This window comes from Chionomys nivalis, chromosome 2 (assembly GCF_950005125.1).
Source record: "Chionomys nivalis chromosome 2, mChiNiv1.1, whole genome shotgun sequence".
Classification (NCBI taxonomy): Eukaryota; Metazoa; Chordata; class Mammalia; order Rodentia; family Cricetidae; genus Chionomys; species Chionomys nivalis.
The window spans coordinates 54,398,085-54,418,275 of NC_080087.1; the positions used below are offsets into that span (position 1 = coordinate 54,398,085).

The window sequence follows — 20,191 nt, forward strand, 5'->3', positions numbered from 1 at the left end:
TTAACCCCAGGAAAAGTGATTGGGTCTGTATGTCTGTGACAGCCTGTCCAGTTTAATCTCAGCCCATCAGGAAGTTCCTTCATTTCCACACCTGTTAAAAGTCATACCGTTTCAAATACTGACACAAGTAAAATTTAATTTTTTTGTTTTAATTTTATTTTAATTTCAGCACATGAGTAACATAAGAATGTTTTAAGAAGTGCTGGTTTCTGTTCACAGTCTCTCTGGTTATTCTCTCAGTTTGGAGGGTGTCACTTTGGTCTAGTTTATTTTCTCACCGAGAAATGCAAACCCAGCATCTTACTGTTCTCAGATGTGGGCTCCGGAGCTTATCAGGAAACATTTTGCAATTCTTACCACTTATCGTCATCTCCTCCCTGACAGTGTTGCTCTGAGCCAGTTCATTGTCCACCTTGGTCTGGTCCTCCTCCTTGGAATATGTATCCTTCTGACTCTGGCTTGCAAAGATCGTTTGCTTCTGGATTAGTAGCTAGGCGTTTGTCCTTGTCAGCGAGAGCCAGTGTTAATGCTGTTTCCTCCCACGTGCTAACAGCCCACTGAGTAGGAGGCAAAAACCCAGATTCCTGAGCACGGCCTTCAAAGCCTCCATGGTCTCATGCATTCCTCTAAAGTTAAACTGAAGCCTCCATGGTCTCATACATTCCCCTAAAGTTAAACTGAAGCCTCCATGGTCTCATGCATTCCCCTAAAGTTAAACCCGGCTCACCTCACTCCTTAGCCGAGATGTCTGTCCACCTGCTACATCTTCAACACGGACAGACGGATCATGTGTTCTTGCCGTTAGTCCCCTTTCCCAGACCCCTAGTCTTCCGTTTCCCTTGGAATCCTTCCCATTTGTCAAGGCCCAGCTGGAGTCCAATCTCTTTGTTTTCTTACATTAGCCTTTTGTATCTCTCGGTTGCCTCCTAATACGTGATGTCTGGTGTTACTAGTTTGAATCTGACGTGAAAGAGCGAAGGTTCAAAGAGTTTTCTGTCCTCCGCAAGGTAACAACTGCTCATTTAGCTAAGACCAGCTCTTCAATTTCCTGAAGTCCTTACGTGGGACTCCTGTCTTTCCAAGAAATTATTGGTCCTTTTTGTGCCTGCATATAGTTGTTGACTGTTCTATCTTTTGCTCTGTCCATTTACAACTTATAGTGGTGTCCCTCATGAGTAGAAGTTCAGTAGATGCTTCTCTCCAAGAGCCTCAAGCAAGGTCTGGGGTGAAGCTGGTCTCCTGGATACCATGTTATTAGACCGGCATCTTCCTGATTGTTGAGCTTCCGGGCGTTCCCTACTGACTCTGGAGTAGGTGTAGCGGTTGGTCCTAGACTGCTCATGACCTACCGTACCTTGAGAACGGCATGTGTTTAAAGAACTCTGCTCAGAAGTTTGAGCTTTTTGTTGAAGATTTCAGGTGGTCAGGAATGTGGTTAGGTCTTTCCCCTCTGCTGTTAGGTTCTCATCAGCATAGTTTGCAGAGGCAGAGGAGAGGTAACACACAGGGGAGAGGACACCACACTGCAGAGTGACACACGAGACCAGGGAGAATAGGCATAATGGTCCCACAGCTGGAGGAGGCTGGAAGCTATCATCGTGAGCAGCGGAAGAGAAGGGGCTGCCTGGGTACACGTGTTGTGCCCTGCAGCCTCCCCACTGCGGACCTGCCCATTCCCGGACTTCACACTGGATTATGGAAGGCAGCTTTGTCTGTGGGGGTGCCTTCTCCACGTGGCTTCACCTGAAGAATCCCTTCTTCAGGGGAGGAGGGTTTTTTACCAGATTTAAGGTCCTACAAAGTAAGGTTCTGACGCTGTAGCTCAGCTTCAGCCTTTTTCTTTTTTTCCTTTTTCTTTTTTGTATGTCTTTCAAAGGAATGGTAGGAAATGAGCTTTTTATAAACTGTTTTCCATGGTGACAGGAGGGACCAATCTAGTCATTTTTGTAACAAAAGACACAACTGCACAATGGGCGGTGTTTGTCAGGCGTTCCTTAGAAGCCCTCTGAACCACCTGTGAGCTGAGCCTGGGTTCCTCATTAATGGCTTCCCCTAGCCAGCCCTCACCTGAGTGCTGATTTCATGTGCCTGGGGGGTAAAAAGTAGAACCTTTTCTCTGGTTTTAGGGTAGCTGCAAAAGCGAAAGGGAGCGTGCCCGGTGTTCACTGCTGCTCGGAATGCTCTTGTGGTCTTTGGGACATGGAAGTGGGGTGTTTTGCTTGCTTTCAGTACGCAGTCTAGGATCTAAACATTTCCTGTCCCCTGGCTGACGTGTAGGTGGTCACGCACTGCTCTGACAAGATGGACTTCACCCTTTGTTGGCGTATAATGTCCCCGCTTGATTTATTTACCCAGTTTGTTCATCCTCAGCCACTTCTGTGCATGCCATTGTCAATACTGTCAATTTTAGTAGCACCGGTCTAAATGACTGTATACAACTACAGCAAGCTGTGCACGTATGTGCTTGCTGGTGACAGTGTTCTTGCATGTTTTCAGTAATGCTTCTTGATGGAGATGTGTCTTAAGAAAACTTCCCTCGTGTGGGCAGTACCTCAGATAATCCTTTTGCCCCTGGATCCTCAGAATTCACATTCTGTTTTTAGGTGATAGTTTGAATTCTGTGTTCCATCTTCTTGGGTGAAAATTCTATGATCCTTTTCTTACCCTGGGGTAGAAGCAAAGAGAATGGGCCACACCTCGCCCTGTTCTAAGTACAGTAGACGGAAGATTTCTCACTAGTTTACCACTAGTGAACCTACTCTTGTTTTTGGGTGGCTGGAGTTGGAGATAGTTCCTTTGGAGGCTGAGTTCCTCTGTGGAAGCCAGTGAGGGGTGCCTGGGAAGAATCTAAGAACTCTCAGCCAGCTGCTTTGTAAGGTGTTGGTAGCATTTTAATCTATCTAGCCAAGTCTGTTCATTAATCTCTCCATTCCAGTCTGTCCGTTAGTCTATCCGTTCCGATCTGCCCGTTCCAGTCTACCCTGGAAACGGAGAGCTTGCAGCTCTTGTCTTCCAAGTGTGTTCCAGAGAACTTGATGCTCGTAAGACTGCAGTTCCACTCCTTACCCGACAGTGCCTCCCACTCAGACTGCACCACGGAGAAAAGTCCAGCACACGGAAGTCTCTGTCTGCCTTGCCTGTTCCTCATCTCTCCCACTGGGACGGAAGTTGTCTTTTCACCGGGTGAAACACCTTGGCCCTGTTCCTGCAACAGTTCTTTCTCAGACCTGAGAGGGAAGACAGTCTGCTCTTCCCAAGCCTCCGTATGGGCTCCCGATGCCTGTTCTCTTTAATGAGGGGGCTGTTGGCGAGGCAGGAAGAGGTGGAGGAATGGATAGAAGAGGGTTTGGGAAGCCTAGGAAAGGTTCAAAGAGCGCTCAGCTTGTGACTAGATGGACCAGAAGAATCTAGATTGGCACTCCATTGGAACTTGGTTCCTCTCAGAGCAGTTCTGTGACTTTGCATGAATGGGAAAGCTGGCTTAGTGTTGACCTAGGATTCAGTACTGACTTGACTAGTTAAGCGGGCAGGGTGTTCTAAGAAACTAAAGAAAGCATCCGTCGAACCAGCTGAAAGTAGAGCTCAGGGTGGGTTCTAGGCTTGAATTGGGAATAATAAGGATGAGCCTGATCTCTGAGGAGTTAGCCCAGTAGGTATGTTGGAAGAGAAAAGGTGAAGAGTCTCTCAGATAAGGAAAGCCAGGGATGTGGACGGTTCCAGCTAAATGCTGATGCAAGGGTGACTCTGTGTTCAATGAATTCTCCTCAGCAGTAGAAACCTGGTACAGAGTAAGGCTACCAGACACAGAGAACATGAGAGTGGAAAGCCATTGGTCGTGGTACAGAGTAAGGCTACCAGACACAGAGAACATGAGAGTGGAAAGCCATTGGTCGTGGTACAGAGTAAGGCTACCAGACACAGAGAACATGAGAGTGGAAAGCCATTGGTCCTGGTAGAGAGTAAGGCTACCAGATGCAGAGAACATGAGAGTGGAAAGCCATTGGTCCTGGTACAGAGTAAGGCTACCAGATGCAGAGAACATGAGAGTGGAAAAGCCGTTGGTCCTTCTTGCCCCTGGATCAGATGTTTATAAATGTTTTGAAAGGAGGATATATACATGTGTTGCTTTTATCCTTAATGAGTGTTCTGGACCCCTGGAGATGTTGTAACATGAGCAGCTGGTTTAGCGGGAATCATATTTTTAACTGATGCTCAGTTTTCTTTCTATTTCTACCGATTCCTGCTGCCTTGGGACTCTTCCCCCATGGACGGCTAAGGATCCTTTTAATTTAAGGGGAGAGAGTGCATAGCCAAGAACAAGAGTGCTTTGCTTAGCTGTTGATGTTCAAGCAGGCCATTCAAGTATGTTTCAGGGACCAGAGTTAGCCTGTCTCCATTTAAGAGGCAGACTTTGTAAGAAGGAAAATAACTGTGGGTCCCGGGAACCAAACCTCTGAAGGCCAGGCATGCTCATGAGAAACTCGTGAAGGGAGGTTGCAGGACAGTCCCCCTCCAGGTGGAAAGGAGAAATCTTCGCCTGGATTAGCGAGAGGAGTTACAGAGACTCAGAGAAGTCGACTTAAGGGATGGATGGTCATTGAGACCCAATGCCCCTTCCTCAGATTCATCTAAGGGGTCATTCAGATACTGTAGCTCCAGAAGAGTGGAATGACCCCTACAGGCAGAGGAACAAACATGTGAGCGCTGTTACCCTGTAGAACTCTGGGGAAGAAACCACCTTGAAGTGTGCCTGCCATGGACACATTTAGGCTGAACCAGGCATGGAGCATGTCCCCTCACAGTTCCCCATGTCCCCCAGTTCCCCAGTTCCCCATGACATAGGGAGAATCCTGAGAGTCAGTCCTACTTACTTTCTGAGTGGGTGTGGAGTTGCTGAGAATTCTGGGGCCTGAGTGGAGGGTTGGGAGAAGGAAGCATTTTGGTCTCACCCCTAGAGGCTGGCTGAGCTCGTGGCCGCAGATATTGCCAGGCTCTAGTGAGAAGTTGACCAGTGGTCAGTAGACCACACCCAAAGACAGAAGGAAGAAATACCGCATGGGGCCATCAGCACTTGTACCAAACCCCCTCCTCATCACTGCCGTGGTCTGTCATCTTTTCCAGGAGGGAAGAGGGGAAAGGAAGGAGTGGCGTTGAGAGGTGAGTTTAATTGACTAATTGCCCATAGCAACCAAAGTCTTAACTCCTAAGAGACTGTAACAAGATTATATTTTTCCGTCATAAAGCAGAAATGTAATGTTAATAATTAAGTTGAATCCAACCTTTGAGAAATAAGGCAGCATATTTTAAAATACATGGTTGAGTGTTTACCGCAAGCCGGAGCAGTTAGGCTCTATTTTTACTTTGAGGTAGGGCAAGGAATTCCCGCTTAAAGAACACGCCTCTGAGGAAGTCATGGCTCAGGATACCCGTGTCAGGCTTACTCAGAGCGAGACTGGAGATGTTCTGCCCTTAAGGCTAGAGCTGTAAGCTCGGAACCACAGAGTGCAGTGAGGGGTTGGCTCTCCAGGCTGAGATGCTGAGGGTTCTTATCAGTGCTGTGGAAGGAGGGAGCTGAGGTCAGGGAAATGTACTTAGAAGTTCAAGCCTTTCTCAGATTTGCCCTGATGTTGGACGTTGGAGGAGAAATTTTACTATGTGTTCCTCTAGTTCAGTATTTTAAAAAGAAATGGGGAAAGTGCTAGAAATGATGTCCCTAAACACCAGGGAGATGCCCTTCATTTTTATTCAATCCCCATGTACTAAATAAAGCATCCGTTATGCAGGGCTTCATTTCCAAGTCTAATTCATAAGTACTTTCCAGAACACTCAGATGAGAGGGAGAAAAACTCTTCTTAATTACATTTCCCTCCTCACTGGCATCCATACGAGGACGCTGCTGCGTTTAGGATGATATGGTTGAGAACCTGTGTGTTCTGAAATACCTAGCAATGTTTGCAGGGAAATCTCTAGGCCTGTTTTAAAAGCACGTGCCGCTCGGAGGGGTGGTGGGAGCTGCCTGACGGGACAGCGCTGGCTCGTGGATTATCCTGCCAGAAAATCCCTGTAGCACTTGGAGCTAATCTCAGGCCATAAATCCGTCTCCTGTTCTCCCTCGTCTGTCAGGAAGAACCAGGAGAGCTAGAGATGGGGTGCTGTGGTTGAAAAGAGTCACTAAATACAACTCCAGAACCGTGTGTGTGTGTGTGTGTGTGTGTGTGTTGGCAAGTTAAAAAGTTGCATTTGTGAGATAGTTTCATTTAAAGCTTACGAGCATGCATCCATACACACTGGAGAAGCAGTTCCTGTGACTTAGCAGCAATGTAGAGTGGCGTTTTCTGCTCCCCAGTCCAGTCAGTTCTCAGGACTCACCTCACCAGTGTCTTTTTAAATGAAGAACAAGTTGTTTCTAATTTTCTCCTGAAGTTATTGCAATCCTTCCAGAATTAGACTTTTGATTAGACCTTGAAGTAGGCACCTGTGAGTAGACTTATGTATGTGTACACCCCAGTATTTCTACTTGCGAAATTGACTCTCTGCAGGTGCATTTCCCGCATGTGCTCAGAGCAAATTCTATTAAAGGGAGGCTCTTCCCAAACATTTTTCCCCCATAATGAAGTGTGCAAACGTATTTTTGCCCAATAGTTTTACAGGTCTTTTCTCCTCATTTTGGAATTGCTACCTCCCACAGATACCTACAATACACAATGTAGCGAGCTAAGTTATTCTGTGGCCCTTCTGAATGCTTTGTCTTAGGTGATAGAGGACCTTGGTCTCTAGTGCAGAGCATAAACTGTATCTCGTTAAAAGCAGGAGCTCAGGAGCTCTGTCAAAAGCTCGTCTCACAGCAAGATAGTCCCAGATAGCACGGTACAGTCTCAGAGCTGAGTCTTGGAGGCTCTTCAAGTTCTCCTCGGCTCGTGTGCTCAGTTTCCTCCCTTGCTGTCACTGGGACAGGCTTCATCATCTTCTGTACATTTGCCTCACTCTCGTTATGACTACAGTCAGCTCAGCCTTGAGCTGAAGCCATTTGATGCTCTGTTCACTGCTTTCTTCAGAGATTTCCAACTGTTGGAGCAAAATACACTCAACTTGAGAGGGCTTGTCAATCACAGTGTTACGGTGCACCATGTAGAGTCAGTGAGGCTTCTCATATGTGTGCCACGCAGCTGAGGCAAAAGAGAAAGTGTGTGCTCCTGGGAAGTGTCTTTGGCATTCAACAACAACAAAAAATTGTCAATCAACTTTTCTAAATGGGAGTATATATTTGAGCTGTCAATTTCTATAACCTCATTTCCTTTTGTATTTAGAATTTAGCCACTTGCTTGAACATGCAGGTATGAATTAGGCATGTCATAACTGAAATTTAAGTAACTTAGTGATCCATAATGGTTTGAAAAGCAAGACCATGGTTTTCAACACCACATAATTTAAACTTCTGTCATTGCTGCAAGAGGTCATTTCATCTCCTGTGTTGTCGGGTGCCGGTGGCAGCTCAGACCATAAATTACTTCTCTGGACCGGACCCCAACATAAACTATCTCTCTTGACAGGCATGGAGGCACGGTCATAATTTATGATCCGGGCTGCCACCGGCCCCTGACACTGTGTAGAACTTGTTACCTTTACAGCAGCATTAACAACGACAGACAGCTCACCTGTGACAGGTGAAACTTCCAGGTTTATTCTGACCCCATGAAATAGATGGGAACTCCCATTATTCCATCTTTAAAATGCACGAGAATAGTAGCATAAACCTGGAATCCCTTAACTGTTGATGAAGGCCTTCCTTCTTCTCAGAAAGGTAACACATTCAAAAGCTTTCACTTCACATCACACACACGTACACACAGAAAAACACAGAAGCTCGACATAAGCAGAACCAGTTTAGAACAGGTCATTTGCTTTAAGAGGACAGTGTTTACCACAGTGTTAGGATAGTTGATCTCCTGCAGGTACATGGGTGAAGCTGCTGGTGTCTGAAGTCACGAGTGACGCTTCTGTAGCTGATGGGTGATGTGTGACTAACTTTAGTTAGGGATGTTAACACTGCAGCTCCATGGTGGATAGAAAATATCAACACACATTTCGTGCTAAATCACATGTATTTTCAACTTTCTTGGAAAACAAGACTTGGGGATGGGTGTGTAGCTCAGCAGTAGAGTTTGCCAGCATGAAAAAAGAAAGTCAGAAATGCAGTGCTTCAATTTAAAAAGTTAAGCTTGCATGTTCTTTTGCCTCAGTGCGGCAGAGGAGATCCTGGAAGATTATAAAGAACATACGCATTCAGTAAATGGCAGGAGAGCTGGAAGGAGAGAGGCCAGTTCTTAAAACTCTGCAGTGGATCTGTTTCCTGCAGATACTGAGTGTCCAGCTGTCTCCTCGGAATTCCTCTAGCTAGGGTTCTTCTGTGCGTCCCAGGCTCAGCATGGGTGCGACCCAGTGGCAGCCCCTGATAGGAGCAGCGGTCTGGAATCCTTGTGTCACTGCCAGTCAAGACTGAACTTCTCTTGGCCAAGAGACTTTTGTGAGCCCGTGGTGAACAGCCCGCATGTTGTCACTGAAAGAAACGTACTGCCCGTGACATGATTGGAAAGAGTAGGAGCGAGGTGGATTGCCACCGTTGGAGTAACGTTTCCTTTACTGCGCCCTTTGTCTCACTGGTGGGCAGCTCTGTATCAGAACACCATGAGCACAGTCAGATGACAAAGCCCAGGCCCGGTGGCTTCAGTGACACTCACCGCAACAGGTGGGGTTTGGCGTGAAAGAGCTTGGGTAGATGGTTACCCCGAGTGATGGTCGCCTGCTTTTGTCTTCCGCGGTCACTGACTGTGCACTGTCCCCACAGATCTATTCTCCTGACTTTTCCTTCTCTCTTATCCAGTCTTACTTCTCCAAGAGCAGAGTGAGCTTTTAAAGTCGGTCCCGGCCACGTCCTTTTCCTCAGTGTCTTCCATGACAGAACATAGACCGGCTGTCTTCTGATACACACGTGTTGCTTTCTTCATCAGTGTAACTAACGTATGAGTCTTGCTAAGTTTGTGCGTGTGTGTGTTCCCATATGTGTTTATCTATATCCAGAGGCATCGAACTAAGTTGTCCACAGCACATTTTAAAAATATAGACTTAGCTTTTTGTTTGTTTGGTTTGTTGTTTTTTGTTTTTTCGAGACAGGGTTTCTCTGTAGCTTTGGAGTCTGTCCTGGAACTAGCTCTTGTAGACAAGGCTGGTCTCAAACTCACAGAATTCTGCCTCCCGAGTGCTGGGATTAAAGACATGTACCACCGCCGCCCAACTTAGACTCATGCTTTTAAATAGAACAATTTTATACAAAATCTGAGATCTCTAACTTCTCTTGAGAAAAAGAAAACCTAGCAAAAACTGAACTAAAGAGTAGAAAAAAATTTTTTGAGACAGGGTCTCATTATGTACCCCAGGTTGGCCCAGAACTCAAGAGCCTCCTTCCTTGGCTCCCGAAGGGCTGGGTTTACAGTGTGCACCACCATGCTTGGTTCCTGGACATTGTTCTAATGTGGTTCGCTTGACTTGAAATTAGAAGAAAAAGTTGAAGGCCGTTTCCGTACTTTGTAGCTACAATGGTAAGGAAATTCAGGCCCCATCTCTACATTTCTAGTGCTAGTTCCGTCTCTGAAGATGGTTAAGAGAGCAGGCTGTACCTGGACCCCGCTAAGGCGATGCCTCCATCCGCTCCTGCCATCCTCAGCCCTTCTCCACCTCTTGAAAGCAAGTGTGAGCTAAAGGGAGCGGATTGTTTGCCGCAACCATAGATGAGAGCCTGTGTTAAGCATTCGTGCCCTATATAAGTTGGCAGGGTGCTCCTCTGGGCCATGGGGGTGTGGCATGTGAAAGCCGCTGGGGGCATCGGACACTGGGGGAGAGGATTCTTTGAAGCTGCAATATTGAGACTGCTTTTGAACGACTGTTTTCTGTTGCTTCTCTTTTTAAAGCATGCCAGCGTTCAGTTTTATCATGAATGCTTTTCCAAGGACAGTAAATGGTTTTACACACTATGACATCGTTTCCATAGTAACTAATGTATTTTAGTGAAGACAGACTGTGATAGAAGTAGGCTAAAAGGGACAGATACAGAACTGGCACAGTGTAAAATGTAGGGCAGTGTGTGTTGTAGTAAAGATCCGTGTGTGTGTGTGTGTGTGTGTGTGTGTGAAACCTTTGTAACTAGCTCTTGACTTACTAATATGCCAATGCAGTTTTTGCTGCACCCAATATCATCTGGTGTTTTGTTGACACCGTTCTTTGGTCAGTCTTGGGTTTTCATGTCTGCCTGCTTTAATGTGGCCGCTATTTAAAACATGCACCTGCCATGCTCCCTTCGCCTCTCTCCCCTGGCTTCTAGCTCTTCTTTCTGTTCGCGTTTCTGCACTTCCTCTTGAACTGGTTGCTGCACTACCTGCCTCCCTCCTGCATTTGTTAGCAGAGCCTTCCGGACAGGCTTGTGCTCTCCATGCTGATCCCAAATCACCAGTTGGCCACACTTATCCTCTGGGGATCTTACATTTAGAAGCCAGTGTACACGTGCCTACTTTCAAATGTTTCCACCAAACGTCCGGCCCTGTGTATGTTGATCCTGGATTTTAAGCAAGTATGGGGGATTGTGGCACTCCGCTCCATGCCCGTGAGTGTACTTCGGTTATTTTGACATAAGACTGTACAAGCCTCCTTTATGCTCTTAATAAATCTCCATGGATGAGCAGGTGCCACTCAAATTCCTATCCAACAGAAAGGGAAGCCCAGACAACGGTCCTTGTGATGTAGGCATTACATTTTTAACACATAGAATCATAATAGGGCAGTTTTACATGAACATTAAGATTTTAAGAACTGTTTAATGACAGCTGTCTCCCCGGGCACGGCCGTGTATGACTGACCCCTTGGGAAGCTCCTGCCAGTCTCATCTCACCTGCTTTGAATATTTATACCTGCCTGGCCCTGTGGGTTTTAGCGTGTGACCCTTGCTGCACCACGCGCTCAATCACAGAGCACACAGATAGCCGGGCTAGGGATAGAACTTTGTTTGCCGGTCAACGGCTTTTTCCCTGACCATGGACCAAACTTTTCTCTTGTAGAGTGTACTCAGTAGGTCAGTGATGAGAGAGGCATCATTAGGTGGTGTAGACCACAGTTTGCGTTTTCCTAATGGAAATTCACTCTGCAGTTGATGGAGTACATTGTTCTTATTTGGTATACTATTCCTACTGGTTCCCTTGGTGGGAAAACGTGTGTTCCCCATTGTGGTGTGCAGGGTGCAGGTGTTAGCAGTAAATGTCGTATTTCCATGTGCATAGAAAAACTGGCTGGAAAGAAAAATCTCCAGCATAACACAGGTTTCGTGTGCGCGTGCACGCACGCGTGTGCCTGTGGCCTTAGGTGTCCTCGCAGAAATGCTGAGCACCCTATTTTCTATGGCTTGGTACTCTCCAAAGAGACAAGGTTGCTTGGATAGTGAGCCGCAGGTGTTATCTTCCTCTGTCTAGCCAGCTGTGGGATTGCAGGTATGGCGGCCATACCCAACTATTTCTTCAGTGTGGGTTCTGGGGGGTTAAACTCCCGTCTTTGTGCTCATAAAGCTTCAGCAACTAAGCCACTTCCCCAGCCCCCAACTTCTGTATTCCCCAAAGTTTTCAGTGGGTATATATCACCTTTTTAGGAGGCATAGTAAATATTATTTATATAAGCAAGGAATATGTGAGCACACACAGCATTGGCTGAACCCTTTGTCTTATTCCAAGCATGAGAGACTCAAGGCATTCCCTGGCTACCTTTGCCTCCATGACAGTCTAGGCTTTCCCCTTGATGCCACTGTGCCATATCATTATGCTCCAACTTGTCACTGCCCCGGGTCACCGTTTAGGTGCACACTTAGTCATTCACTGTGCCTGGACGGGGTGAGGAAGTCAGGAGAAGAGGCAGCAGTTGGCATGAGGTTGAACCTTGTTAGGTCTGTGTATCTAGCACAGCCTAGGAGAAGGAGCTAGCCTGGGGCCAGAATGGTTAGAGGAAAGTCATTTTTCCTAGGGAAGTGGGGTGCTGAGGAAAACCCTGTTATACAGGACCTTGTCTGAGCTGGGACTTGTCTCTGGGGCTCAATCCAGCTGATGGGCACACGGGCAAACAAGGGCACGGACGTGGATGATTCCAGACACTGTGTGTCTGTCTGCAGCTGCACAGGCCTTGGGGAGCCCACTGTGAGAGTGGGCCTGTTCCTGGTCCCCCAGCCGTGAGCCAGGGCCGCCCCACACTGGAGAGCATTGAAGAGCTTGTGTGTGTTCTGTCTGTGCCTCAGCTTTCTGTGGGATCACAGCAGAGTCTGGCCCTGCCTGGCCTTGTTTTGTGCTTTGGACTCTAAGAATAACTGAAGGAACACTTGTCCCCGCTGACAGGCTCGATAGGGAAGTTGCTATCAAATGGCTATTTTATTCCCCGTGGCCACTGACATCACACCATGTACAGCTCTGAGGTCCCACTTTACTTGTGACTGGATAGGACTGTGATCGCTGGAGCAGAAGGAAGCTATTCAGACTTGACTGTGTGTCCAGTAATGTGTAGATGGCTTTGGCAGGTCAATGAATATTTTAAACCTTTTGCAAGTAGTGAAAAAGGTTGAGAGTGGAATGAAGAAGACACTATGACAGAAAAAGCACACTTCCTTTTCCTCTTGATCTCCCATTTTAAAATAACCTAAATAATGTTTCAATTCTCATGACCCTTAAATCCCCGTCACATATAAGATATGTTTATGGTAGTAGTTGAGTGAATTTCAGTGATTCAGTGATGAGCATGAAGAGGTCAGAGGAGGATGTTGGGCATCTTTTATCACGTTCCACTTTTTTTTTTTGAGACAGAATCTTTTTTTTTATTAATTAATTAATTAAATTATTAAAGATTTCTGCCTCTTCCCCACCACCACCTCCCATTTTCCCCCCCTCCCCCAATCAAGTCTTCCTCCCTCCTTAGCCCAAAGAGCAATCAGGTTTCCCTGCCCTGTGGGAGGTCCAAGGACCACCCACCTCTATCCAGGTCTATTAAGGTGAGCATCCAAACTACCTGGGCTCCCACAAAGCCATTACATACGCACATCTCTATCTACATACGCACATCTCTGTCTATATACGCCCATCTCTACCTACATGTGCACATCTCTACCTACATACGCACATCTCTGTCTACATACGCACATCTCTACCTACATGTGCACATCTCTACCTACATGTGCACATCTCTACCTACATACGCACATCTCTACCTACATGTGCACATCTCTACCTACATACACACATCTCTACCTACATGTGCCCATCTCTACCTACATACACACATCTCTACCTACATGTGCACATCTCTGTCTACATGTGCACATCTCTGCCTACATGTGCATATCTCTGTCTACATACGCACATCTCTACCTACATACACACATCTCTACCTACATGTGCTGATCTCTACCTACATGTGCACATCTCTACCTGCATGTGCACATCTCTACCTACATATGCATATCTTCATCTACATATGCATATCTCTACCTACATATGCACATCTCTGTCTACATATGCATATCTTCATCTACATATGCATATCTCTACCTTCATATGCATACCTTTATCTACAATGCATATCTTCATCTACATATGCACATCTCTACCTACATATGCATATCTTCATCTACATATGCATATCTCTACCTACATATGCACATCTCTGTCTACATATGCATATCTTCATCTACATATGCACATCTGTATCTACATATCTACCTACATGCACACACAGGGAGTTGGGGAGATTTTTCTTACCTTAAGCCTGGAAACCTAAAACTTGAATTTCCTACAGTCAGACTTGGATACAGTTAAATCAGAATAGTTGGTCAGTTTTTTAATGATCTTAGAAAAGCTGGTAATTTTTAATTAAAATGCTTCCATTTTACCTAAACAGCTACTTTCTATATCCTAACTTTTAAAATTATAACTTTGAAGAAAAATAGTATGTGGTTTTAGAGGCAGATGCTGCTCTTCTTTCTAGATGGGACTATCATGTAAATCTGCATTTGTTTTATCCATCCATGTTATCTTTGAAACAAGGTATCTTCTGGTGCCTAAAACTATGCCAAGCTGTCTTGATGAAGTCAACACTGTGGCATCCCCCTTTGAGTTTATGGCTGTAAATTCATAGACTCTATGTTAGTTAACTCCATCTGTTTAATAAAGCCTGAAAAATAAATTGGATGGTGATATATATATATACATATACATACACACACACACACACACATAAATAGTATATGAGGATGAGACTGTGCCGTAGTGAGCCAGAAGCTCCAGCTCCAAATGGGCTTTCAGTTTTCCCCTTGGTACCAGTTGCTGGAGTGTTGTGCAGGGAAGGTGCACTGCTTCACAGTCTGTTAGGGATTGGGCATCCGGTGTTGTGCAATTTTGCGGTATGTGTGGGGAGAGAAAGTATTAAATTTCCTTCCTATGCCAGAAAAGGGTGAGGATGCTTGAAATGCGCTATATCAGAGGATGGAATCATTCCCTTGAAAATAGAAAACTCTCCGCCATGACCTTTAAGTCAGACCAACTGGCCTAACCTCTGTGGAAGTGTTCCAGAGGAAGCCAGTGTCTCATGTAAATGTTACCTTCAGTCAGACGTCCTTGTGGCCCTGAATTACCCTTCTCTGGTTATCAGGAGCCAAGTTAAAGTTCCCCAGGCAGAGAGTCACAGTGTCACATAGTTCAGTGGTATTGATCCCCAATGGGTTAGCCTTCAGAGGGTCATAGACTGTGGCACCTTCAGGGTTTGGGCAGGACAGCATGACTCAGGAGCCATACAGGTGGGCCTCCATGGTGGGTCTCCTGCGTGTCTGCACTGAGTTCATGATTCCAGTGCCCACCTTCAGAGGACAGTACATGAGTTTCTAATTCTTTTCCCTGTGGCCACCACCTCCTCAACCCCTCATTTTGAGTCATCTTTGATTAACGAAACAGTGATGCTCCTGTTAACTCTGCACCTTTTCAGGCAGTACAAAAATTCAGTTTTGTACATGTGGAAAGAGGATGCTTTGGATGGGAATGAAATTTACTATGGGGGTGTTTTAAACCATGGGCCAGGAAGAAAGATGGTAAAAATCCATACTGTAAACGTGTAAGAGCCACAGCTAAAACAGAAAAAAACAGTTTCTGCTCCTTCCCACTTCAGAATCCTCAACTCAGAATTCACACGTTCTGCATAAATCCCTCAACCATTTTTATTGTTCTTTTAGGGTATTTTACTAAAACAGAACTTTTATTCAGACAGCTAAAGGCAAGTAACAAGCTGTGTTCCCTGATACTGACAGGCTGTAGGCAGTTACACACAAGCTGGAGGTCTCCTGTCTCACCCTTCAAACTTCAAAGGGGAATGTGAAGTGGGCATGGGCACAGTCAGAATCAGCACCTATACTTGTCAGGGGTGCTGGCCCCAGGTCCCGAGGGCATCTTGGGCCTAGCATGCCACAGGCTGGTAGTAGAGGCTGCATTAGCGGACCTGCAGAAGGAAGCTCTGGATTGTGGGAAGCAGGCCATTGCAACGAGCTGTCTTGGAGCAGGTTTTATGGCCATGCCTGCAGCTCAGTGCTTGGTGGGCTGAGGAGGAGGATCTGGAGTTCCATGCCAGCTTACTCTGTTGTGTAAGAGAGTGAGACTTTATCTTGAGAAGGAAAAGAAAAGACAGCCTGGTTTGATTGGAGAATTGAGGCAAATTTGGGCTGAGGCTTGGAGAGAGATTTGTTTTGGTTTTTCTTTTCCTTTGAATTAGGGTCTCACTCTGTAGCCAGACTTGCCTTTGACCCAGGCTGATCAGGGGTTCAGCCTCCTGAGTGTTTCAATGGCAGGTGTGAGCCATCTTACTGAGCTGAAATATTTATTCCCCATGTACCCCAGCATAGACTTGTAGAGGCCCGGAGAAGGGGTGAGTGTATGCTCAAGCATTTGGTGGTACATTCATGATTCCTGCCCTTTAACCTTCCTGTCCCTAGAAATTAAGATCTTATGCTAGCTTCCTTTGGTGGCAGACCTTGGCAGTTGCAGGCATGTGTCTGTAACTGTAGCAGCTATGTCAATGAAGACAATTTGTGGGCCATTTGTCCTCCACGAGTGGGTACTGCATGGTGGTGTCTCATGGTGATTCACATATAGAAAGTGTTCGGTTCTGTTTTAATGTTCATCTTTCTTTTTTTCTTACAGTGTTTGGAAAGAACAGGATGCTGATCTAGATGTGGAAAAAGTAAGTTGGCAAGTTCTGTGCTGAAGGGTAATGTCTCGTGAATTAGAAAGCATTTCTCCGTGGAATCCTATAATTGCAATTGAATCATGGGGGATTGTTTTGTTTTATATGTATGTATGTATTCATTTTGAGATGATCTCAGGTACTCCATGCTTGCCTCAAACTCACCTGAGGATGACCTTGAACTCACGATTCTCCTGTCTTTACCTCCAAGTGCTGGGATTACAGGCGTGCCTCACTTATCCATAGGTTTTTATCTATAGGTTTTTAAGATAGAAGTCGACTTGGAGATAAAATTGGAACACAAAATATAAAGAAAACCCTAGTTCACGTCAGTTTGGATAATGATAAAAACAAACGTTTTAGCTCTAAGTTAGGTCTCCTTACCCTAAGTACAATGGAACAGCTGTGGTCCAGCTGTGGATCCAGCCTTTCCAGGATGGGCAGTGCTGTCTTCAGGCTAGTTAAGCCCGCCCCCCCCCCCATACCGTTAGTCCTTTCCTTGTCACCTTTTTCTCTACGTGCACATGGTTAATGCTTACTATGCCCTAGTTGTGCCTTTGAATTGTGGCCACTGTGTAATAGGTCATTCTTTCACTCAGTTAACTTTTGTGTGTGTGTGCCCCCTGGGTGTTAGATATACTGAACTCAGGTGAGCCAGAAAAGCATCTGACAGAGACCCACTTCAGCAATTGCATCACTGTGTCGTGGGGCTACACTGGATCACTTCTGGAAACCTGGAAAGGGCGAGCTATCCACAAAGCAGTTGGTGGGCTGTGTGATCAACCACACCTTCAGTCTTTCTACAAACGTGGCTGTGTCTTTTCTGGACTCTCTTCTCTCTTGAACGGATGTAAGTCATACTGGCTACTCTTGGGGCGTCCATTTCTGCTCAGCCACATGGCCTGGAGTGTAATTTCCATCAGTTCTCAGTCCATTCTTCACCTTCGTGGCTCCTCGGGCTGCCACTGCATCGTCATCATCAGAAGTGATCTAGAGTTAGTTCTCCTTTTGCATATCAGTATAGGGACGTTCTCCCTGACCTAGAGCCCCTTGGAATTTGAAGTTAAGAAGCATCGAGCTAGAGCAGTGGTTCTCAATCTGTTGGGTCTCGACTCCTTTGGGGTAGCATATCAGGTGTCTACATTACGATTCATAACAGTAGCAAAGTTACATAATTTTATGGTTGGGAGTCATTACAACATGAGGAACTGCTTAAAGGATCGCAGAATGAGGAAGGTTGAGATCCACTGATCTATCTAGAGCAATCATTGAAGCATTGATCTGGAGCAGTCTTGACCCTCTGTCTTATGCAGGCCTTTGGCCGCTGCAGAATTTACTTCCATGGTCTACTTCATTCATGAGCTTTTCAGCTCACACACATATGAAGGTCCTAGGGAATTAAGGGCTCTAGTGGAGATTAGGCAGAGGAAGTCTTTGAAAATCTGTGCACTGGGGTCTGAGGACAGGAGCTGAAAAGACTCTCCCTATGGAAGGTCAGTGTGCTGTCACCTTCAGCAGTCAGGCCAAGCTCCCAGCAGTCTGGCACCTCTGGGTGCCCAAAGACACCTCAGGGGTTGCCCAGGAGACGTGTGGTATTGCCCAAGCTGTGAGCTTTCCCTGCTCTCTCAGCTTAGTAGAGTGAATCAGACATGACTTGACCCCGTGGGTAGTAACTACAGGAAGTTTCTCCAGGTCCCTTATCCCAGGCAGAAGGCAGGGCTTGGTGTGTGGGGTCAAGTGCAGGGTGAAGGCGTTAACTTTGTCTCAGGTCTTTAACTTTCGGTAAGACCTTAGGCTAATTGTTGCTCTTGTGATGCCATTTCTCCCCAGCACTGAAGTGGTCCCATCTGGACACAGTGTTGTATATCTTTAATCCTAGCACGCAGAGGCAGGGGCAGAAGCAGGTGGATCTCTGCGTTCTGGGCTAAACAGTCTTACACGGTGAGATGTACGTACGTATGTACGCACGCACGGCACTCACTCGTGCTTGCTTACTCTCTCTTTCTTTCTCTCCCTCACCCTACCCCACAAAACAAGAGTTGTTCCTTTTTCATAACTTAGTAAAATTATTCATGTTTTGAATTTAGAAACACAAACCATATGTATTTTTAACGTTTTTATGTAGGTATTGTACCAAAATGGGAAATGGGCTTTTGTTCACGGGACTACAGAATTCTCGGTAAAGTCCAGTAGGGAAAAGCAGCTCCTGGAAGGCCAGGCTTTGCTGACTGTCCCTGCAAGTACACGACCTGACTAACTTTCCTGTGGACTTTCCATACAGTGGGGATTGCAGAATCGGGTGCAGAGTGAGTGCTAAAATGAATTCTAGCTGTCTCTAAAAGGCTCTGCCTGCACCCTCAGTCAGGCACCTAATGACTTGAAAATCACATAATGCCTTAAGTAAGTTCACCCTTTGCAAAAAAAAAAAAAAAAAAAAAAAAAAAAAAAAACCTTAATTCAGAATCTTTTCCAATCACTGTGAGAGGGCAGGGCGATTGAGCGCGGTGTACTGGCTCTTCCTGTTGCTGATGTTTATGCATGCCAGAGTCAGTCTGGTACAGGGACTCCTCCATTGTATATAGAAATGATTCCTGATAACCATGCGAGCAGAGAAAAGCCACTGACATCATAGTGTTTGTCAAATGGATGTTTTGGGTTTTTCTAGTTGTGGATATTTTGTGAAGAACAGAACTCTGTATGGGAAGTGAAGTTTATTTTCAATGCTGAAGCACACACATAAATCAATATCAGAATGACTTGATGGCACGAGCTGATTAATAGTGTGCACTGTGCATGGTTTACTGACCTATAGTGCATACCCATGGGGAGGGACATGGCCCCCACTGTGAGCTGGTCAGGTGCTGTGATTATATCAGGAATTTAGAACCACCTTTTTCCCATAGTGCACTTTACCTTGGAATGGATATAGGGTTTAAGTCAATGCATTTATGTGCCTTCTTCTAGAACATTTTTTGAGTAAGATGTAAGGAAGCAGTGTCATTTTCCAAAGAGGTATTCCATGACACCCCTACCCAAGTTTATGGCAGATCGCTATGGGTGTCCTCAAACCTGCCTTTGCAGCTATGTAGTTACCGTGGGAGCTGTGCTCCTTGTTCAACGGTAGGCTTTGTGAGGCCAGAATCATGATCTGTGCTAAGCTTGATGCCTAGGCCATAGTAAACCCTTCAAAAATGTAAGCTGCAGGCACAGATGAATGAATGACGGCCAAATGAAAGAGTAGCAAGAGCCAGTGGAGCCCTTTTGGTGTGTGGTGAAGTACTGAGAGCAGTCCTGTCTTACACCCTAGAGACAGGACTTTGTTTGTGAAGTCATGCTTGCTAATAGCATTGTATGGAGAAAGATAACGATTCTTTGGCTTTCTCTCCAGAAGAACGCAGTGTCAAGCAGACAAATGAATAGATAATTCTCAAGAATAATGTAATCCGGGGAATCAGAGCAGATCTGGAAATAAAAGAAGTCTCAAGAGCAAATTGAAAATATCAAAGTAGTTTTGTTGTTTGCGCTGGTTCTTCTGGCCATCCGGGAATACTCTCCTGAGTGGACTGTGTACGTTTACTGCTTTAAGTATACAAAGTGTGTCTTCTGAAAATGAAGTTACATGCCCCTGAATTTTGAAAGAAAAACTCACTTTTGTATAAAAAGCTGATTAAATCATTTCATTCTATTTAGTAACTTAAAACCTGATTTAAATGGATTTAATTAAAATAACACCTAGTTCAATCATAGCTGCTTTCCAGGTAGCAGGTTGAGTTCCTTGTACCCTGGATGACCTTCTATGACAGTGTTACCCCTGCCACTTTGGTATCTTAGGAAGGTCATGAAGTCTGTGCTGTCCTTCCAGCCATTCACCGCAGCTGGAAAGCTGCACTCA

General features: G+C 45.7%; 1 protein-coding gene across 1 annotated transcript in view; it reads left to right on the forward strand.

Moving 5' to 3' along the window:
- Positions 1-20,191, forward strand: part of Fyn (FYN proto-oncogene, Src family tyrosine kinase) — a 197,593-nt gene that overhangs the window by 8,155 nt on the left and 169,247 nt on the right. Inside the window, exon 2 of the mRNA XM_057794755.1 lies at positions 16,257-16,296. The gene's annotated coding sequence lies outside the window, so the exon portion shown is untranslated. The remainder of the gene's footprint in view (positions 1-16,256; positions 16,297-20,191) is intronic.